The following is a 20,791-nucleotide window of genomic DNA, read 5'->3' on the forward strand; positions in this document are numbered from 1 at the left end:
GAGTGAAGTTGATGTTTGTGTGCACTAGAAATTAACACCATTAAATACTCCATTGCATGCTTCAAATTCCTGTCCTGCATCAGAGCCTAAAACCATTTGTAGTAAAAAGCTCAATTAAACAGTGTGGATGGCAAAATGTATTAAGAGCGCAGGAGACACATGGATTTCAGTCTTGATAAAGGGACTCTGATGTCTGCCCCAGATGTTTATGTGTGGATATTACAGATTTGTAGATTGTCAGAGATACCTGTGACTGCGAACCTTAACTGAGCTATGTAAGTGATCACTGGAGAGTATGAATTATATGAATTATATAGCCAATTTTGTTTTAATACTATTTGCTTTAGAATTTCCAGGAAAAACTGAAAAGTGGCCTTTTTGTTATGGCCGATTGATTTATTGGAGCCTTCTTTAAGGGAGACAGGTGAGACTAAATTATTCTTTGGTTTTCTGTATTCATAGAGTTAACCCAACACTTGAGGGCTAACTGAATGTAGAATACCAAAAAATAATTTAGTTGAGTTTTACTTCATAAAAATTATAAGGACTCCCCAAACAGCTGACTCTTTATACTGCTTTTGGAAAGTGAGAAGATGAAGATGATTTAGAGATATGTGACCCAAGGCCACGAGCTAAAAATTACGTTTCTTAAGGAAGCTGTTTTAATAAATTTCTTCAGTGATATTACCCTAGTGTCACACTCTTTCTCCGAAAAGAAGCAAAACTCAGCCTGGAGTGGGCCAGAAGGTGTAAGCATGTGTGTTAGGGGGAAGGTAAGGGGATAATATGAAAAGTGCTGGAAAGAGGAGTATTTGGGTACCTGAAGTATTTCACAGAACACAGTCACTTTCTGCCTGTTCACTTGGATCTCCTGAGGGTACCAAGGAGCTCAGGCCTGCTGTGTTTCCTAAAACTGCGTGGTACGACGTACTTTCCGACGAGTTGGTTCACTAGCCCTTCTTCCAGCACCTCCTTGCAGGGCAGTTCTTCACCTTCTGCTTTTTCTTCTCTTGCTTTATTCTTTGGTTGATTGTTTCTGGATTCAAGTACATTGTAATTCATCCTGCTTTTCTCTGCCACCACCAACATAGCTCCACCTCCATGCTTCATGAAGCCTTCTTCTTTCCAAACAACTGGATCCAGGGGAGCACCTCACTCCTGCAGCCAGTATTCCCTCTTTGTCCTCTTGTTCTAAAGGTCATGTGGCCCTGGCTGGTAGCTCCAGCCACAAACTTATGAGAAGACCTCTTGGCTTGAATCTTACATAAGTTGTCCTTTCTAAGATCTTGAGTTGACGTAATTAATTTGACAAGGTGGAGTTGTGAAAAGAGCACTGAACTTCAGGGAGCTGAGTTCTAGTCTAGACTGTGTCTTTAACTGCCTGTGTGTGTTCTCCAGGCCACCTCACTGACCCCTGTGACCCTCAGCTATACCGCTCGTTTCTGCTCTTTCTGTCTCTAGTACTCTCCTTGGGGACAGCAGCAGGAGAGGGGCCCTTTCCACCCCTCTCCCAATGTCTCCACCAGGGTCTCCAGCAGACAAGTTAGAGAGTCACATGTCCAAACTTTGTGCAATACTTACTGGCTACTTGATTTCTAAATCCCCTGCTACCTAAACCACGACTCTACCATCAGTCAGGCAGGTTTCACTAACTGGTTTTTACAGTGGATGATTTAGAAACTTCACTGGGCCATCAGTCCTGCCACAGTGCCTATGTACCACCTGAAAACAGAAACGTACACAGAGTGTGATATCCATTCCCATTCTGCCTATGCATTGGCGCATAAAGAGTAGGCATAATAGTTGTGGAACCCAATGATTAGAGAAATTAAGCACATCTCAAAATTAATAAACATCAAAACTAGGGCTCAGACCTTGGTCTGTTGACTCCACCACTGAAGCTGTTTCCACTCTGTTCCACTTTACTCCATTGTCAACTGTTATCATTTGTCTGATGAGATTCAAGACTTGAAGATGTGTCAGTGTGCCAGTCAGCTTTCACTCTGACCCTTGTATACATACAGACAACTTTATCCTCTGCCTGAAGTCTCGTATTTTCAATCCTGCACCAAATTATTGATTGATTCATTGATCATTCATTCACAAAATATTCATTTGGTTCTTATACTGTGTTAGGGATATAACTTCAAGGATCTAACTGCTTATTACCCTTTTGTTCCTTTTACCTGTTGTTCCTCTCAGGACCATCTCACACTGCAGATAGTTACCTAAAATGCAAATCCACTTGTCTTATTCTCTTACTTAACATTCCTCAAGGTTACCACTGCTCTTAGGATGAAGCCCAAACTCTTTTAATGTGCAAATTCTGGCCAGTGCTCCCATCCCCAGCCTCTTCCAGTCCTCCTTCCCCTTGTGTTCTAACAAACTCAGCCACCTTCAGATCTCCATGGCCCTTTACATTTGCAATTCTAGGGTAAGTATTATATACTCTACCTGAACAGTTTTACCCAACCAATTTCTACCTTGGCTTTGGGGGTCAGCTTGATATCCCCTCTTCCAGGAAGTTTTCTTAACCCCAGTGTTTGGGTTGGGTCCTTTCTACATCCTTCTCAGTAACACCTGGACTTTTCCCTATCGTAGCACTTATCATACTATATTGTCATTGTCTGTTTACTTCTCCGTGTCTCCCACTTGCCAGTGACCCAGGAACCATATCAGTCTTGTTAACCATTGTATACCTAGTACCTATCAGAATGCCAGGTACATAGTGTGCATTCAATAAATATTTATTCAGTTGACTCAAATCTCACTGAATGGAATTAACTCCTGGTGTGCCTTGTGTGCTCTGGCTTCTTCCAGACTCTGTCCATGCCATTCTCTGTCACCTTCCAACATGCAGACACACACACACACACACACATATATATATACACACACACACCCCTGCATTTCTGTTATGCCCTTTCTTCCATTCCTCACCTGGTTAAAGGCCAAATTCTAGGCTTCCATCTTCTTCCTCTGATCCCTTTTAGTTCTCTTTTATGCCAGCCACCTCTTTGGCCTCAGGGCTGCATTGTAGTAACTTTATGTTTGTATGGAAAGTCTTTGAAAACAGAGACTATCTCATTTACTTCTTTGAATGGCTCATTTGTCTGGGAGGGGAGAAATTGCACAAAGTAGGTGTCCTATCAACATTTAGTGGTTAATTAACTGATTTGCTATGAAGCTGTCTCAACTCCATGGAGCCTATCTGATTCTGGCTCCAAGAATTAGTTGGTAGATAGGGATTGCCAAAGGGAAAGATCTTTATACTGATTTTTATAACAATCTGAACTCATGGTAGGGGAAAATGCAGGCATAGCTTATCTTAGTGTGTTATTCATTCATTGTTAGGAGTCTACAATGAATGAAGAGTAGGCATAATAGATGCTGGAAACAATTCTAGGCTTTGGAAACAGAGCAGAAAACCAGACTGTTTCTGGTTTAGGCTGATGGAAAAGAATTTTCCTAGCATGGTACCTTGCATACTGCACACCTCAATAAATACCTCCAGAATAAAGGAATGAATGACCCTCATGGTCCCAGCAATGGATCTTTAAAAAATAAACCAATATATATGTATTTCTTGAGACGGAGTCTCACTCTGTCACCAGGCTGGAGTACAATGGCAAGATCTTGGCTCCCTGCAACCTCCATCTCCCCAGTTGAAGGGATTCTCCTGCCTCAGCCTCCTGAGGAGCTGGGACTACAGGCACGCATTACCACGTCCAGCTAATTTTTGTATTTTTGTAGAGAAGGGGGTTCCGCATGTTGGCCAGGATGGTCTTGATCTCTTGACCTTGTGATCCGCCCGCCTCAGCCTCCCAAAGTGTTGGGATTACAGGCATGAGCCACCGCGTCCAGACAGAAACTAATATATTTTAAAGTCATATTTATATAAATACAAAACATCAAAAACTAACATTTTGTTTTTCGTTAAAAAAGCCCCAACAATAAAATGTTAGTGTGAATTATTTGGCTGAGCTTCTATGGTCTGGATCTTAAGAGACCAGAAGTTAAGAGTCTAGACCTCTGTAGCAAACAGGCAGCCTGGTTTCCCCCAACTTCTGAAAGAACTCCAGCAGCTGAGTTCACAGTAGTGGGCCTGGCTTGGTTTAAGGAAGCAAAAGGCAGAGAGAGAAGTGGTCCTGACACACACCATGCCTACAGGCGTGTCAGATTAAAATGAGTGTCTCACCCTGCACCTTGAAAAAAGTGGGGCTCAGGCACCAGGTGTGATGGGTTGTTCATTTAGCACTCTTAAGCCAATAAGTCGGGGTGTTTAATCAGCTAGTTCTTAAAATACCATTCTGATTTTTCAGTCATTTGTTGTGAAAAGCAAAGAACCATCTGCTTGGAGGAAACAGGCAGTTCCAGGTACTTCCTTGTTGCTTAGTCAGAGGACAAGTGTGATGGGGACTGTTCACGGCCAAGAGGAGTGAGCCCCGGCCAGGACTCACATGGCAGGAACACCAGCATGTAGGCTAACATTGCTTCTCATTTTTAAGTCAAAATTCTATTCCTAACACAAGTTTTTTTTTTTTTTTTTTAAATCCACAATCTAAAAAAGTTACTTAAAATTTTTTTTAATAATTAAATGGATTTTGAGCATTTCTAAAGTTAGACTGCTATATATATATATTTTTTTCCCACATGTAGGTTTTTATTGGAAACGAAAAGTAGTCATAGGAACAATGGTGGCTAGATGCTTTCTGGCCTTCGTTAGGGTGAACAGCCTCTGTCAAGGAGCTATGAAGATGGAGTCTGGTCTGGGTTCCCTCCTCAGAGCCTCCTCATCACAGGCACAGTGAAGGCACTCAGTGATTAGGTGTGTCTCCTTAAGTGTTATGTTCTCTGTTACAATTCTGTCATTCCAGAAGCCTGCAGACAGGTGTGTTTGATGACATTTCAGTGGGGCCTTCAGGAGACATGCAGAACCTATGGTCAGGCCATCCATGAACACATGTTGTGAAAAGAGCGCCTCCTGAGATTGTATTCAGTGGTCTTAGGTTGCAAATGGGCTCAGTTTGTGAGGACAGGAACTGTGTCTCCTACACCGTGGTATTCCCCACGACTCTTGGCACAGGGTTAGGTGCTTAAGAGCTGGTGAAGTCATTAGGCAAGGTGGAAGATGATGTGCAAGAAGTGTGTCACAGCCACTCCGCTGGCCACACCCCTGCCCATCTGGTCACGTAACTTCCTTAAATAGCTGCTTCTACGGCAGGCCTTGCTCAGGGCCAAAACCAAGGGAGTCTCAGAGACAAGAGCTTGAACGCTTCCCCTCATGAAAGGACTTCAGCCCAAGGGTTGCACAAAGTCACTATCTGCTTTGCAGTTGGTTCAAGTTCTGATCCCCCATCTTACTAAACATATAATCTGGGATAAGCCACTGGCTCCCTCAGAACCTGTTTATTCATCTGTGAAATGGGAATGCAAATACCAATTTCACCAGCTTTTTAAAAAAAATTTTTTTCTTCATTTTTTACTGTTGTGAAGTGCCCAATAATTTCCACCAGCTGTCTTAAACCCAAATGAGATAATACGTAACTACAAAATGACATACAAATGAGGTTGACTGTACTATTCTTATTCCTTGGTGGCATTAAAGGTTTTGTTTTTCATAATTAGTACTTCTTAGAATGTGTGGGTAGTAGATGCAATTGGAACCCTTTTGCAACTCTTCATGGTTGGAAAGTTATCTAAAGTTGCTAATCAGATCCTCTGCTAATGTAAATTCTATATAATGAGACACTGCTAAACACACATTAATTTTAACTTTCTCATTAAAAAGGATGACATAGAAACCCTTCTTTGAAGTAAATATAGATGTATTTTCGCAAAGTGAATCATTAAACTTAAGGGCTTTGTCATGTGAGGCCTCTGAAAATTGTACAATATTAGAAACATCAATGTCTGTGTTTAATAAACTTACTGGTAACCTTACTGTGTTTAATGTCTCTGGCTAATTTTGTTTGTTTAAAGTCTTGCTTTTGGAAATTTAGCCCTTCAGCTTTTCTTTAACAAAATCTTGGAATGAACTTCTGATTTAAAAATTTTAAAAAAGCTTATATATAATATTGCAAATGAACTCACCACTTGAAAGTGATTTACTTAAATAATCAGATTAAATTTCAAAACCTTTAAATGTCAACACAACATTTTTTTTTGAAATTTGATATTTATGGCCTTTCTTAAAAATAGTTTGTTTATTTACAATGAATAAACAAAGTTTGTTTATCGGACAAGTTTATTAATGAGGATTGAGTTTTTGTTTTTGTTTTGCTTTGTTTTCTAAAAAAGGATGAAAGCACTCCCTTTCCACAGGCGTCCAGCATCCGCCGATTCCTCCTCACTGGTCGCTGTATCCTTTGCTAGCGTCCGAAAAATGGCTACAAACTTCTTGGTACATGAGAAGATCTGGTTCAACAAGTTCAAATATAACGATGCCGAAAGGGATTCTCTGAGCTGATGAATGAGCCTGTGGCCGGTGCCTCCCGCCAGGGGAATGGCGCCAGCATTTTACTCCGTGACATTGCGAGAGCCAGAGAGAATATCCAGAAAGCTCTGGCTGGAAGCTCAGGCCCTGGGAGACTGAGGCAGGAAAATCGCTTTAACTCCATCTAAAAAAAAAACAAAAAAACTAGCTGGCCGTGGTGACGCAGACCTGTAATCCCAGCTACTTGGGAGGCTGAGGCAGGAGAATCGCTTGAACCAGGGAGATGAAGGTTGCAGTGAGCTGATGAGATGGCACCACTGCACTCTAGCCTGGGCGATAGAAGGATACTCCGTTTCAGAAACAAACAGACAAAAAAACAAGATGGTCAGAGTATTTTTGAGTCACGATTTTAATGTTTAGAATTTCCATCCTAAGTGGTGTTAATCCTTTTGAGCTGAACAACTGATTGTCAGTGTATCCTTGAACATCCTGCGAGTTCAAAGCAAATAGATGGAGGAACAACAAAGAAGATGTGTATTTTTGTCACTAGATTAATCAGTGGCGTTCCCTCAGCTATGGAATAACTTCTCTCCCACCTTGACAATTAAGAAAGATTAAAGTCATCTTAATGAATAATTCTGAATAAAGTTTTAGAGTAACTGATTTTTATTAGCAAGAAGGATACAATTTTAAGAAATACTCTTTTTAGATTTTAAGTATCAAAATAGATGCCTAAGATAAATGAAAAGTATACCTAAGAAAGAGACTACATCTGTTCAACAAAAATCGAAACTATGTTGTTGCATGTGTACTGGGTGCAAAACACTATGCCAGGACTCAGCAATTGTTAAGATACTGATACGCAGTAATCTGTTTTCCTGTCTAATTTTTTACTAGGAGAACAGAATGCTTTAATTTGGGTTTTCCTGCTTCGTTGACAACAGTATTTAAGCTTCCCTGTTGTACCAGCTAATGGCAATACTGACACTATGTCATCTGGTAGAGAATCCCTAATTGACAGTGATGTATTTTCCTACAGGAAAGTCCCAGGGCCTTAGGTGTCCTCCTCATCTGGATTTCTTTGTTGGGGGTTAGTTTGCTTTTTGTAATTTATGTCTGTTCTCCACCCTCTAAAAAACAGCTAAGTGGGAAAGCGTCATAAGTCGAATATCCCTCCTCAAGTCCCAACTCAGGAACAGTTTCTGGTCCTGTGAGAATATCTTGGAGCCCCTGCATATCAAAAGGAATATTAACTTAGCAATTTAGAGCTTTTGTTTTCAAACAGTTGTGCAGATCTGAATTTCTGAAGGAGGTTTTCCAAAATCCACAGGCACTGACCATGAGATGTGATTTACCAAATCTACAGTGAGGCTTCTAACTGCAGTGTGAACGTTTTCCCAGGTTCATCTGATGTTTGTCCCATCCCCTGGTCAAGAACTACTGACTTAAAGAAAATGGAAGAGATCTTAAAAGATTAAAGTTATTTGTAAACTAGTTTAAGTTTCACGTGTAAGAAGCAGGAGGCAGCTATACCTGGCAGGCCTCTGTTGCTGCCCCATGCAATCCAGTCCCCTTCCACGCACCCACCCAACCACTACCACCCTTGAAGCTTAGTGTGTTCTCTGGCAGAAGAGGAACCTATAATTTGAGTTGCATCATATGCAAAGTGCCTTCTGGTCTCCACTCATAACTATAAAAACCAGAACTGCAGAGTGCAGAGGTCCAAACACACCTGTCTTATGATCTTTGTTCTAAACCCCGATCACAGCATAGGGTAAAACATTAGGACTCTCTCTGTGCCCCTCAACCATCTTTTTTTTCCTTTTATATTTAGTTATCATATAATAATTGTACATATTTATGGGATACAGAGTAATATTTCCATACAGATATACAATTAGTGATGATCAAATTAGGGTAATTAGTATATACACTGCCTCAAACATTTATCATTTCTCTGTGTTGCAAACATTCAGAATTCTCTCTTCTATCTTTTTTTTTTTGAGATAGAGTTTCACTCTTGTCACCCAGGCTGGAGTGCAGTGGCGTAATCTTAGCTCACTGCAACTTCTGCCTCCCACGTTCAAGCAATTCTCCTGCCTCAGCCTCCTTAGTAGCTGGGATGACAGGTGTGTGCCACCATACCCAGCTAATTTTTGTATTTTTATTAGAGACGGGGTTTCACCATGTTGGTCAGGCTAGTCTCAATCTCCTGACCTAAGGTGATCTGCCTGCCTCGGCCCGAAAGTGCTGGGATTACAGGTGTGAGCCATCTCACCCAGCCTTGGCTTTATGAGAATATACAATAAATTATAGTTAACCACATTCACCCTACAGTGCTACAGAACACTCCTATCTAGCTGTAATTTTATATCTGTTAACCAACCTGTCCCCATCCTTCCCTCCCCCTTGCCCTTCCCAGCCTCTAATACCCCAATCCTTTCTGCTTCCATTAGCTCAAATCCTGGGGGAGCTCCCATATGTGAGTGAGAACATGCAACAGTGAACTTTTAAAAATGGTAACAGTGTCTGTTAGAGGCTGCTGATTAGAATAAGTTGGATGAACGAGAAACATTTTAAGGTTTTTAAAAATGAAAGCTCTCAACAATGCAAGTGGTATTATAAAATACAGACATGTTTAATGAAGAAGAGTTAATGAATATCATCAGTGATACTGAGTGCTGCACAGAAACTTCGTTACTCAGAATTAGGGTAAACTACAGCTACACATTTTCTTTTGTTATTAATCACCTATCCATACGAAACAAATAACAATCTGGCAACTTCTCAAAAAAGAAATATTGTTGAAATGTGATTATTGTAATAATGATGTCATGAATCACTATATAATTATTTAAATAAAAGGCAAAGCAGTTTTGGAAAACTATAAACATCACAAAGTTATGGCCTTGTATTTTTTCTTAGTTCTGCTAAATTAGAAAGAACTTTGCTGTTTCAAATATACTCAAGCTGTTCAGTTCCTCATCAAAAAGTAGGGGACTGAAAACTGTATGTTTAACCATGCTTAAGTTAATATTTATAGTAATGATAGAAGCCATTTTACTGGCAGTAAATTACTTTCTGATTTCCACACCAAGCATTCCCACGTGCACAAACATAGGCATGTGGCAGGAAGGGTAATTGTCAAGAACAATTTCCTTCAAGAGGCTACTGAGAATGACAACTCAAAACCTGCACCAACAGGGGTGATGGAAGGAGAGAAAGAAAACTCCCTGCCAGAAATTTGGCTAACATGCTCAGCAGAAAGAACTTAAAAAAAAAAAAAAAAAAAAAAAAGGAGGAGGAGGAGAAGAACGAAGAAGGAGTAGGAAGAAGAAGAGGAAAAACAGCAGAAATAAAATAATGTGACACCTACATCCACAGACATCTCTCCCAGCAGGGAAAGTGTGAAGTTTTTATTTTGAAAAGTTGATCCATACACACAGGGCTAGTTAACTGATAAACTGCAGATAAGAAACTGGGTTTTGTGCTTGCCTGTGGGAAATGAGGAAGTTCCTTAAATATCACCTAGATGGTTAAAAAGAAGAAAAGCCTGAATGGAATCATTGCTGATTTGATCAGTAAGGGTTCCTTCTTTAAAAGGTTATTTGGACTGGGCACCGTGGCTCACACCTATAATCCCAGCACTTTGGGAGGCCAAGCTGGGCTGATCACCTGAGGTCAGGAATTTGAGACCAGCCTGGCAAACATGGAAAAACCCTGTCTCTACTAAAAATACAAAAATTAGCCAGGTGTGGTGGTGGACATCTGTAATTATCCCAGCTACTTGAGAGGCAGAGGCAGGAGAATCGCTTGAACCCGGGAGGCAGAGGTTGCAGTGCACTGAGATGGACCACTGCACTCCAGCCTGGGTGACAGAGCAAGACTTCATCTCAAAATAAATAAATTAATTAGTTAAATTAAATAAATAAAAGGTTATTTGTAAGTTCCCAAACATTGAAAATAATGATTAGTTAACAGAAGATTGAATGAAATGAGATAGTAAGAATGGAAGGTTTCTGTTTCATTCTCCCCAAAAACAACAACAAACTCTATTTCTACCCAACTGCTACCTTTGTAGGTTTTATAGGAATGTTGGATGGTATGGAAGAGGAGGACAAGACAGAGAGAGAGACTGAGGCTCATAAGAGTTGCTGGCTTCTCCTTCTGTTGCACTTCTCCTTGAAAGGCCTCCCTAGAGCAGTCTGCCTCTTATTGCTGTAAAATTAAGATAGAATCTAGCTCTGTTGTCGTTGTGCAGCAGAAGTAGACATTATGCCAATATATGACATTTTATGTTCAGACAGAAGTCCAGCATTGTGAGTTACTTTCATTATGTGTGCAAATAGAGTGTGTAGAAGTAGATAAAAATTTGCTCAAATTCACTACATTCTTTCAGGAGCTATAGTAGAGCAGTGGATTTATGATTTTGTTTCTTTTAAAGGTAGAAGTTTGGGATTCATAAATGCTATAAAATAGATCAATATATAAATGTTGTATACAAAATGCACATTAACCAGCTGACTAGAATTCTGCCCCAGCCCCGAACCAGAATATTTATGAACCCCAATCTCTTGTACTCTACAGTTCTAATCTGAATGTGCCACATTGCTGCATGTTACTCATTGCTGAACTGAGTGGCACATAGCATTTATTTAAATGCTGCATAATGGAACTATGTTATAGTTTAGGACTTTATGTAAAAGCTGTAAAATGTGAAATGCCATGAATTTAATCCCAGTGGCAGTATTTCCCTAGTCAGCTTTTAAGGAATATGATTGGTTGAGATGTATACTCCACTTTTAAAGTGTTTTAATTACTAGACAAATAAAATTACATACTTAAAAAAAATCACATAGATCCTTTAAGCTTGGATCTTGCCAAGCCTGAACATCCATCAGCTATTTCAGTTTGTTGTCATTGTTATTGTCTTAATCAATGATAGGGCATCTTGAACACCTATGGTATTTCCTCAAAAGTTTTCTTATTTCCCTCCTAATTATTAGTCTTCTACAAGATATGACTTCGATTCTTGGGGATTTACTATTTTTGTTTATAGATCAATCTTCAAAAAGTGCTTGGTGGTTGGGCTGTTGAAGAACTTAGACAAAATAACTCACTTGGCGGTGAGAACAGTGGAGAATCAAAGAATCAATGAATTGTGGATCTGAAAGAAATCATAGAGAGCATCAGATTCAATGCACTGATTTTACAGATGAAAAAATGTAGAACTACAAAAACAGTTGACATGGAGGTCTGCTGATTCCCATAATGTTCTATGGCATCATCCTTCATGAGATCATCACAGAAACCTACTTTAAGAACCTCTGGGTCATTCTTATATGCATGAAAAGTGAGAAGAAAATGATACCCACACCTTCTTGTGGGTCCCAGATGCCAGCAATCCATGCATCAGCCTGTGTTTATTAAACACCCCACATGCCCTCTGTTGTGCACCAGGTACTGGTGGGCAGGGTTGGTGTATAAGTAGAGGTTGGGTATTAAAAATTGCATGTTAGTCACAGTTGGTGAGACACTTACTGACAGTAAGCCTAGCCTAGTGAACAGCATCAAGACCTCAACTGGTTTTATTTTTCAGGCTGTCCTTAAGAGATAAAAAGTCTTTCTTTGATGAAAATAGCCATCAAGTGAAAAACAGGAGGTTTTATTTCAAGATATTATAACTTTAGTTCAAGGAAACACACAGGAAATGTGATTCGCCTCAGATATATGATCTAGGAGAAAACCAGGACCCTAAACATTCCTTTTTGAGGAATATGTCTCAGGATATATTCCTTTTGAAAGGTAAGGGTTTACTAAATCGTCGCCATCCTCACAGACTGGGATTTGTTACTATTCCCATATCACAATGAGGAAACAGGCATATGGAAAACAACCTGTTAAGCCTTAAGAGAACAAATTTGAAATTGGGTGAAAATTTGCAACTTTTTAGCTTTAAGTTGTCCTTTACCAAATACTCTCTGAAGTTTATTCCATTCTCATGTTAAAAAATTTGTAACCAAAAGCAGCATTACTGCTAGGTATCTTAGTAGTTGAACAAAAAAGTGTATCATTTTTCCCACACAGATTTCAACCAAATCTCTATTTAAAAATCAGTTAAGAAACCTCTGATTAAAGGGGCAGTGAATGGAAACAGTAGACTTGCCCTAAATATGCTTCTGGAGCAGCTGTGGGCCTCCCTCTGTCATTGAAAATTAAATACTTTGCTCATTTGTGGGAAGTAGGTCCCCTTTTGTAGCTTGTCAGGGCTCAATTTAGTCCCTGAAAAAGATGTCATCCTATTATTTTATGTGGTCCTCAGCTTAAAAAGGTGTCTAACTGAAAGTTCTACACCTCCAAAGAGAGGTGCTAGAAATAATCATTGCCTAATAAAGCAAATTTTAAAAACAAATACAAAACCAATTTCTTCTAAGCACAAGAGTTTGAATATGTAGATGGTCATTTTCTTTTGTTTTTTGATTGTTTTGTTGAATAGTAGAAGGAAAAGATCATGTAACTTCATATAACTCAAATGTCATATGGGAGCACTTTGCTCTTAAAATGTAAGTAGATGGGTCAAGCTTCCATTCTATACCTGTGGATAGTATCAGGACCAATCAAACGATTTTTATAACTTTTCAGGGACGTGGGTCCTTGTGCTTCAGTTTCTGCTCCTGTGAATGTTTTGTTTGTTTGTTTTTCATTTTTTGGACATTTATGAATTTTTTTTCTCATATTCTCTCTATTCTGTACTGTGTGGGTTCAGAAATGAAATGCACCTTCTTGCCTTGATTTCTACAGATAAAAACTCAACCATAAAAGCCCTCTGTATGTGTAGTGGATTCTGTGGCTGTCTGGAGAGACAAACAGAATTCAAAATGTAGATATTTATTCAGCACAAACAACTTTTAACAGCAGAGGACCCTATTTTCAAAAGCCCTCTCAGCCACCCTTCCCTTCGAGATTTCTTAAAGCATGTTCTACTAGTATTCAACCTCTGGCCATCAAGATGGCTCTTTTTTCCTTCCCTTCCATCTTTCCTTTCAAATTTCCTTCTACTATAATGTCCCAAGAATTTTACTTTCTTCTTCCTCTATCATATAGAGCAATTCTGCTCTTTCCAGCCCTACTCCCAAGCCCTTCTTCAGACCTATCATTGCACATCTGAAACAAATCAAGGTACCCATTGAAACCAAAGGACCACCTGATTCTACTCCCTTTCAGCCCATGATTATCATAAGGGTCCAGGAGAACTATCTGCAAATCTTGTTCAAATTTCAGATGCTGGTCTATCAGGTTTGGGGTTGGTTGAGGAATATGTACTTTTAATAGTCATGATTTGATTCTGTTAGAGGGATCTTTGGCTTATTCTTTTAGAAACTCTGTAGTCTAACAGGACATCCTCTACAGAAGGCAGTTGGAATCCAGAGAGCATTTTTTTCTCTTTTGCATATACGATAAACCTTAGTCCAAACAGAGCCCTGGAAAATCTGTGAAGTGATTGGAGTTAAACATACCTCAATCATCCTGTTGCTCAGACCATCTCACTTACCAAAGACCAGACTCTTTTTAGAAACTCTGTCAGTTAAAATTTTGGTACACTCATTAGGAAGGGATAACACTCACGTTTCTCCTGTCTTAAGAGGATTTCTCTTGCTATGAAAACAACGGTTGTATTCACTTGAACAGGCACAGTGACCTGTTTAGCTAAGGCACATAGAAGATAAAGCTTGTTTGGGGATACCCCAGGGAACTTAAAGGATCAGTGAGCAGGACTATCTTGTTAGCAGAGTTCCACTTATTTTATATTTTTATTGCTCAATAGTTTGTGATAAGTTCATATGTTAATTTGAGTAACAACATTACTCAATGAGGGTAGCTTTTTGCAATGCATTTTACAGTATAGCTTTGTCGTTTTTGAAAAATAATTTAATTACAAAAAAATCAGAAACTGACTGGAAGGTCATTATCAAGTGTATAAATTATCCATACTGTGAATTGATAAATTCCCTTATATAAATGCATTTAAAATCATTCATTGTATAAAAGTGGGATATATGCTTTTCAGGAAGATATCAACTCTTGTGTAAATAAATATCTGTATTATTCCTAATAAGCTTACTGTCTTTTGGCATGCTTCTGTCATTTTTCTATCTTAATTCTTAGCTCTTTGAAGAGAAGAGCTAAGTTTTCTATTTTTTTCCCCTTTCTCTGACACACGTATCCAGTGATTTCTGCCCACAGTGGGTGTTCTGGAAATGCTGATGCCCTTCGTCGCCAGAGCGATGTTATACTCTCCCCTCTTCCATTAATATTGTGTGAATCTAACCAATAATTTACCCACCTAATGTGTCCTGGATTCTTTCTTCTAAAGTGGCATAAAAATAATAGCTGATCCGGAGAATCTCTACCATCCTAAAGACCCCTGGAGTCTAGAACTGCATTCCTGAAGTAGTTCTCTCATCCCCTGGTAGATTTTCTGTAATAATCTGCTTTTTTTTTTTTTATAGTGTCTCTCTTGTTTTTAAGCTTTTGGAATCAAGCCCACATTCTTTAGCACTGCATTGAAGACCCAGGAGCCCTCTCAGTCTGGCCCACTGCGCAAATGGAAGGCTTTCTTTCCTGGCCTTTATCTTTCTCTGCACACTACTTTGGTCACACCACACCATAGACTGCTCTCTGACCCTGTTGGCATTCCGTGGTGTATGTTCTCACACAGCCATCCTCATTTGCCTACATTGCTTGTCTCTGACTCATACTCTATGCCAAGGCTAAGCTCAAATGTCATCGTATCTCTCAAACTGTCCCTCACACTCCCACCCCCAGATCATTTAGTTGTATTCTGCCTTTTATTCCACAGGTCTTTACACATCATGCTATTATAGCATTTAAGTCTGTACATATGTATTGGTATTGCCATCCCCAACCCAGGCTCCAAGGCTTCTGAAGGCAGAAAACATGAATGAATGAATGAATGAATGAATGAGTAAATATTTAGCCTATCTGTCTAAACTACCTGCTCTATCCTAGCCCTTGGAAACATGCACAGCACTAAATCATTTTCTAAGAAACCGTAATCTTCCTTAATATTAATTTTCTCTCTTCTCTCCAAACCCTTATCACTTGGATTCTTGCTGTTTTGTTTTTACTTTAAGATACCCCTGTTGTCTTACTAACTACTTTAAGTCCTACATAGATTTATGCAAGTGAGAAATATAATACAATATCCTCTGTACATCACCTGAGCTAAATAAAATCATTTTGCATCAAAGGCAACATCACTGTTTTAACTTCTCTTTTCCTTACTATCCTGGATAAAGATGATGTTGGCTTTTAATGTGCCAATCAAGTTGAATAATGTTTTTGAGTCAGTGTTCTTTACCAGTTTATCTTGCTTCTGCATATATGGTTGGCTGATTATTTGACATAGCCAGTTTCTCTTGTCTAACACAGATTTACAAAATCAAAACTTTCTAATTCACTTCAGTTTTGCTGGTGTCATTGCATATGCCATAGTTGCAGAATTGTATTTTGTGCAACAATATAGAATAATAAAGTACAAAGGATGAAAAGAGACTCAACAAGGTGAGATAATCTTAAACTTGTCAGAAAATACATTTCCTAGAATTACTAATATAGTGACAAGTGTATACAAATTTTGCATTAAATAATTGGGTATAAATTCTTACCCCTAAGAAAGCTTATTGAAATGATGGCTCTTTGATGTATGGAATGGATTGTTTACCTAATGAAGCAGCGTAGCATATATCTCTGGAATAACCAGCTTTACAGCTGACAGCAAACTCCTCTGGGCAAGGACTTCACATGTTTGGCACATTGTACTTAATGTACATCAGTGCTATTTAAATATTTAATAACAGTTGCTCCCACACCTATTCCTGGCTGGTCCAGCCTTACTGACTTGTCATGTTCATAATCAAATATGTATTTATCCATTAATCATTTGGGGTGTGGTGCCACTTTTAAGCCCAGGTAAGGATGCCATCTTCTCTAGGCTTGGGATGTGCTCTGGGTGACTAGAATAAAGATAATTAGCTATGAATATCAAACATTACTTTTCTTTAAAAATATGTTCCTTTTTAGAGATGGATTGCTTGCAGAGTGAGCTGTATTTTTTTTCTAAAGGTGAAGCGGTCACTGTTTTTGAAGATACACTAAGACCTGGGCTTCGTCATCCAGGCTGTATAACTAACGACATGACTTGACCTCTCTGGTCAGTTTGCTTATCTGTAAAGAAATCCTCCCAGGCTAATTGCAAATGTTGCTGGCCCCAGAGTTTTAGTATTGTTGCCTCTTTCCAGTTGTAATACTTGTGCTTATTTACTTAGAAGAAATAAATTAGTTTACTTTTAATTTTCACTGGGAAATGTAAAAAAAAAAAAAAAAAGGTGCTGCTACTTAAATGTTTAGTCTGTTTCGTGATTTATTATTTTAAGGGGAATTTACCCGATATTCATTATATAGAAAAAGAGTCATGGCAACTCCAAAGCTCATACATATAGAATAACCTGGCTACTTAATTATGCAAATTTTAAAAGAAAAACAAAATTTAATGATAGAAAAGAACAAAATCTCTGGAATCTGGAGAACAAAAGTCTACTAATTATATGAACTGTGCCCTTTGGGTTCTTTATCAGAAAAACAGGAATCTTATCTTTCTGTTTACCAGAGCACAAGAAATGAGATAAAGACATGAAGATCCATTGTGATTGTGGACTTTACAATTGGGGAAAAGTTTCTTTTTTTTTTTTAATTTTTAATTGTCGTGGGTATGTAGTAGATGTATATATTTATAGAGTATATGAGATATTTTGACACAGGCATACAATGTGTAAAATCACATCAGGGTAAACGGTATCTGTCACCTCAAACATTTATCTTTTGTGTTATAAACTAATTATACTCTTTTAGTTATTAACATATAATTAAATTACTATTGACTGTAGTCACATTGTCATGCTATCAAATACTAGATATTTTCATGTAAAGATACTGCTAACAGACTGATGCTTCAAGTTTTCTGACAAGGGAGTGCCTTCATCTTCATCCACTCACACTTTCTCTCCTGACCTCTCTTGTGACTTTTGCCACAATTTTCTTATGTCTGGCCGCATTTGGAGTTACCATTGGTGCTCATGCAAAACAATATTTGTTGTTGTTACAGCAACACTAATCAGCCCACACAAGGATTTAATCTGTTATTTGTTTCCATCAACAGCTTCTTCCAGACGCCCAGATTTATCTGCCAAAAGTGCAGTAGTAAAGTCCCCATGAAAATGCTATCTATACAAACCCTTTAGTTTTACTCACCTTGTCTTCCTTTCTTACCTGGGAATTCCCAGATAATTCCAGTCTCCAAAGGTTTGTTTATACGTGCTGTGGTTTCCAAGGGTGACTGCAATGAACTGGAAAAGTCCTTTGGCCCAGGCCAACATCAAGATAATTTCTACCTGAAGCCACTTTCACTTGTATGAGGTTAAATAGTCATTCAAAGAAGTGAACTGCAGGAGCACTGAATGCTCTGGTTACACTAAATCTTTGTAGTTAGGTAACCTTCAACACCTAACAGCAACTACTGTGCTTCCCATTACAATTATTTATGCCTATGTTACTTTTACATTTAAATTATTAATATTATATATCAGTGTGTAGATATAATAGATATAATACCCAGAAACATATAAGCCATGTGGACAATTTTTGTTTTTCTTTTTCTTTCTTTCTTTTATTTCCTTCTTTTCTTTTTCTTTCTTTCTTTCTTTCTTTCTTTCTTTCTTTCTTTTCTTTCTTTCTTTCTTTTTTCTTTCTTTCTGGTCTCATTTTGTCATCTAGGCTGGGGTACCGTGGCACAATTGTAGCTTACTGCAGCCACAAGCTCCTGGGCTCAAGAGATCCACCCACCTCAACCTCATGAATAGCTGGGACTACAGCTGTGCACCACCACGCTGGCTCTTTTTATTTTTATTTTTTTGTAGAGATAGGGTCTCGCTATGTTGCCGGGCTGGTCTTGATTCCTGGCTTCAAGTGATCCTCCCACTTTGGCTCCACAGAGTGTGGAGATATAGGCATAAAAGAGTGAAAGTTGTGGGATTATAGGCATAAACCACTATGCCCAGCCCATGGACACTGTTTTTAAGTATGATATTTTATTTATCTCTCTAAATACCTTTAAAAATAAATACTTCTTCCAAGGAGCCCCCAAATACTAATTTTGACTTTTTCATCATTAAGATCATCTTTGCTTATCTAATCTTCATTTTTGTATTAGCAATACTTATAATTTTTATTGTTCTGATCTTTGCTCCACATTTTTCTCCTCATGACTATAATTCATAGGATCATGCAATAAATCATTCATTCATTCTGCAAACACTTTTTGAGTCCTATTACCTGTCAAGCATTCATCTAGATCTGGCTCATAAGTATTGAAGTCTCCTATGACTGTTGTAGTTCTTCCTTCAATTCTATCAGTGTTTGCTTCATATTTTTAGGAGCTCTGTTGTTTGGTACATATATGTTTATAATTTTGGGGGGAGTGGATTGATCCTTTTATATTTTGGGATGTCCTTTTGTTTCTCTTGTAACACTTTTTGACTTAAAGTCTTTTTTGTCAAATAATAATATAGCCACCCCTGCGCTCTTTTTGCAGCTGTTTGCATGGAGTAGCTATTCTCATTCTTTCACATTCAACCTACATGCCCCTCCTGGATCTAAGATGAGTCTCAGCATATGGTTGAATTCAGTTTCTTATAAGTCCTTTATACTATATGTCTCTTAATTAGGGAGTTTAATTTATTTAAAATTAAAGCAATTGCTGATAAAGATTTGCTATTGCCGTTTTGTTATTTGTGTTTTATAAGCCTTACAGCTATTTGTCCCTCATTTCCTTTTGCCTTTCTTTTGTGTTTACTTGATTCTTTTTTTGTAGTGACATGTTTTTATTCCCTTCTCAGTTTCTTATTGTATATTCTATTTTCCTAGTGGCCACTATGAGATTTATAACTATCTTTAATGTTTTTGTCTTTTAAATTATATAAAAAATAAATAGTGTTGTTGCGAACAAAAATTACAATAGTACAGGTTTTTATATTTGAGAATTTCTCTTTTCTGGGGAACTTTATATTCTTTATATTTTCATATGGTTTTGAGTTACTTTCTAGCATCATTTTGTTTCAACTTTAAGGAATCACATTTAGCATTTCTTCTAGGGCAAGTCTAGTGGTAACTCCCTCAGCTTTTGTTTATGTGGGAATGTCTTAATTTCACTCTCATATTTGATATTTGAAGGGCAGTTTTGTCAGATGCTTTTTTTGTTTGTTTGTTTGTTTGTTTGTTTTTGATATATCACCCAGACTGGAATGCAGTGGTGCAATCTCGACTCACGGCAACCTCCACCTCCCAGGTTTAAGCGATTCTCCTGCCTCACCATTCTGAGTAGCTGAGATTATAGGTGCCCACAATCACTAATTTTTGTATTTTTAGTGGAGACGTGGTTTCACCACGTTGGCCAGGCTCAACTCAAACTCCTGACCTCAAGTGATCTGCTCACCTCAGCCTCCCAGAGTGCTGAAATTAAAGGCATGAGCCATCATGCCCAGCCTGTGATAGAGTATTTGCAGTTGACTTTTTTTTTTTCAGTACTTTAAATATATCATCCTTCTGGCCTACAAGGTTTTTGCTGATAAATCTATTGATAATTGTATGTACATGAAGAGTCACTTTTCTTTTGCTGCATTCAAGATTCTATTTTTGTGTTTGACTTTCTCATTTGATTATAATATATCTCTGTGTGAGTTTGAGTTTATCCTACATGGCTCATTTGTTGAGATTCTTGTATTCGTATATCCATGTATTTTCTCAAATTTGGGAAGTTTTCAGTTGTTATTTCATGAAATATGCTCTCTGTCTTTTTCTCTATCTGTTCTTCTGGAACTCTCATAATGCCTATATTAGTCCACTTGATGGTGTCCCATAAATTCCTTTGTTCCTGTTTCTTTTTCTTCGCTCTTTTTTCTTTTCTTAATCAGACAGTAATTTCAAATAACCTATCATCAGGTTTACTCATTCTTCTGCATGTTCAAACCTGCTGTTGAACCCCTCTAGCAAGTTTTTCTTTTTTATTCTTTTGAGACAGAGTCTTGTCCTGTCACCCTGGCTGGAGCACAATGGTGCAATCTCGGCTCACTACAATCTCTGCCTCCCAGGTTCAAGCGATTCTCCTTCCTCAGCCTCCTGAGCAGCTGGGATTACAGGGGTGCACCACCACGCCTGCCGGGGTTTTTTTTTTTTTTTTTTTTTTGGTATTTTTAGTAGAGACAGGATTTCACCATGTTG

The 20,791-nt window shown here is 38.4% G+C and overlaps 1 protein-coding gene across 4 annotated transcripts in view; it reads left to right on the forward strand.

Moving 5' to 3' along the window:
• FRY (FRY microtubule binding protein) overlaps positions 1–20,791 on the forward strand; it is a 455,382-nt gene that overhangs the window by 95,281 nt on the left and 339,310 nt on the right. The window lies entirely within an intron of this gene.

The sequence above is a fragment of the Aotus nancymaae genome, unplaced genomic scaffold (genome assembly GCF_030222135.1).
Source record: "Aotus nancymaae isolate 86718 unplaced genomic scaffold, 86718_ANA_hifiasm-v0.15.2.pri h1tg000043l, whole genome shotgun sequence".
NCBI lineage: Eukaryota > Metazoa > Chordata > Mammalia > Primates > Aotidae > Aotus > Aotus nancymaae.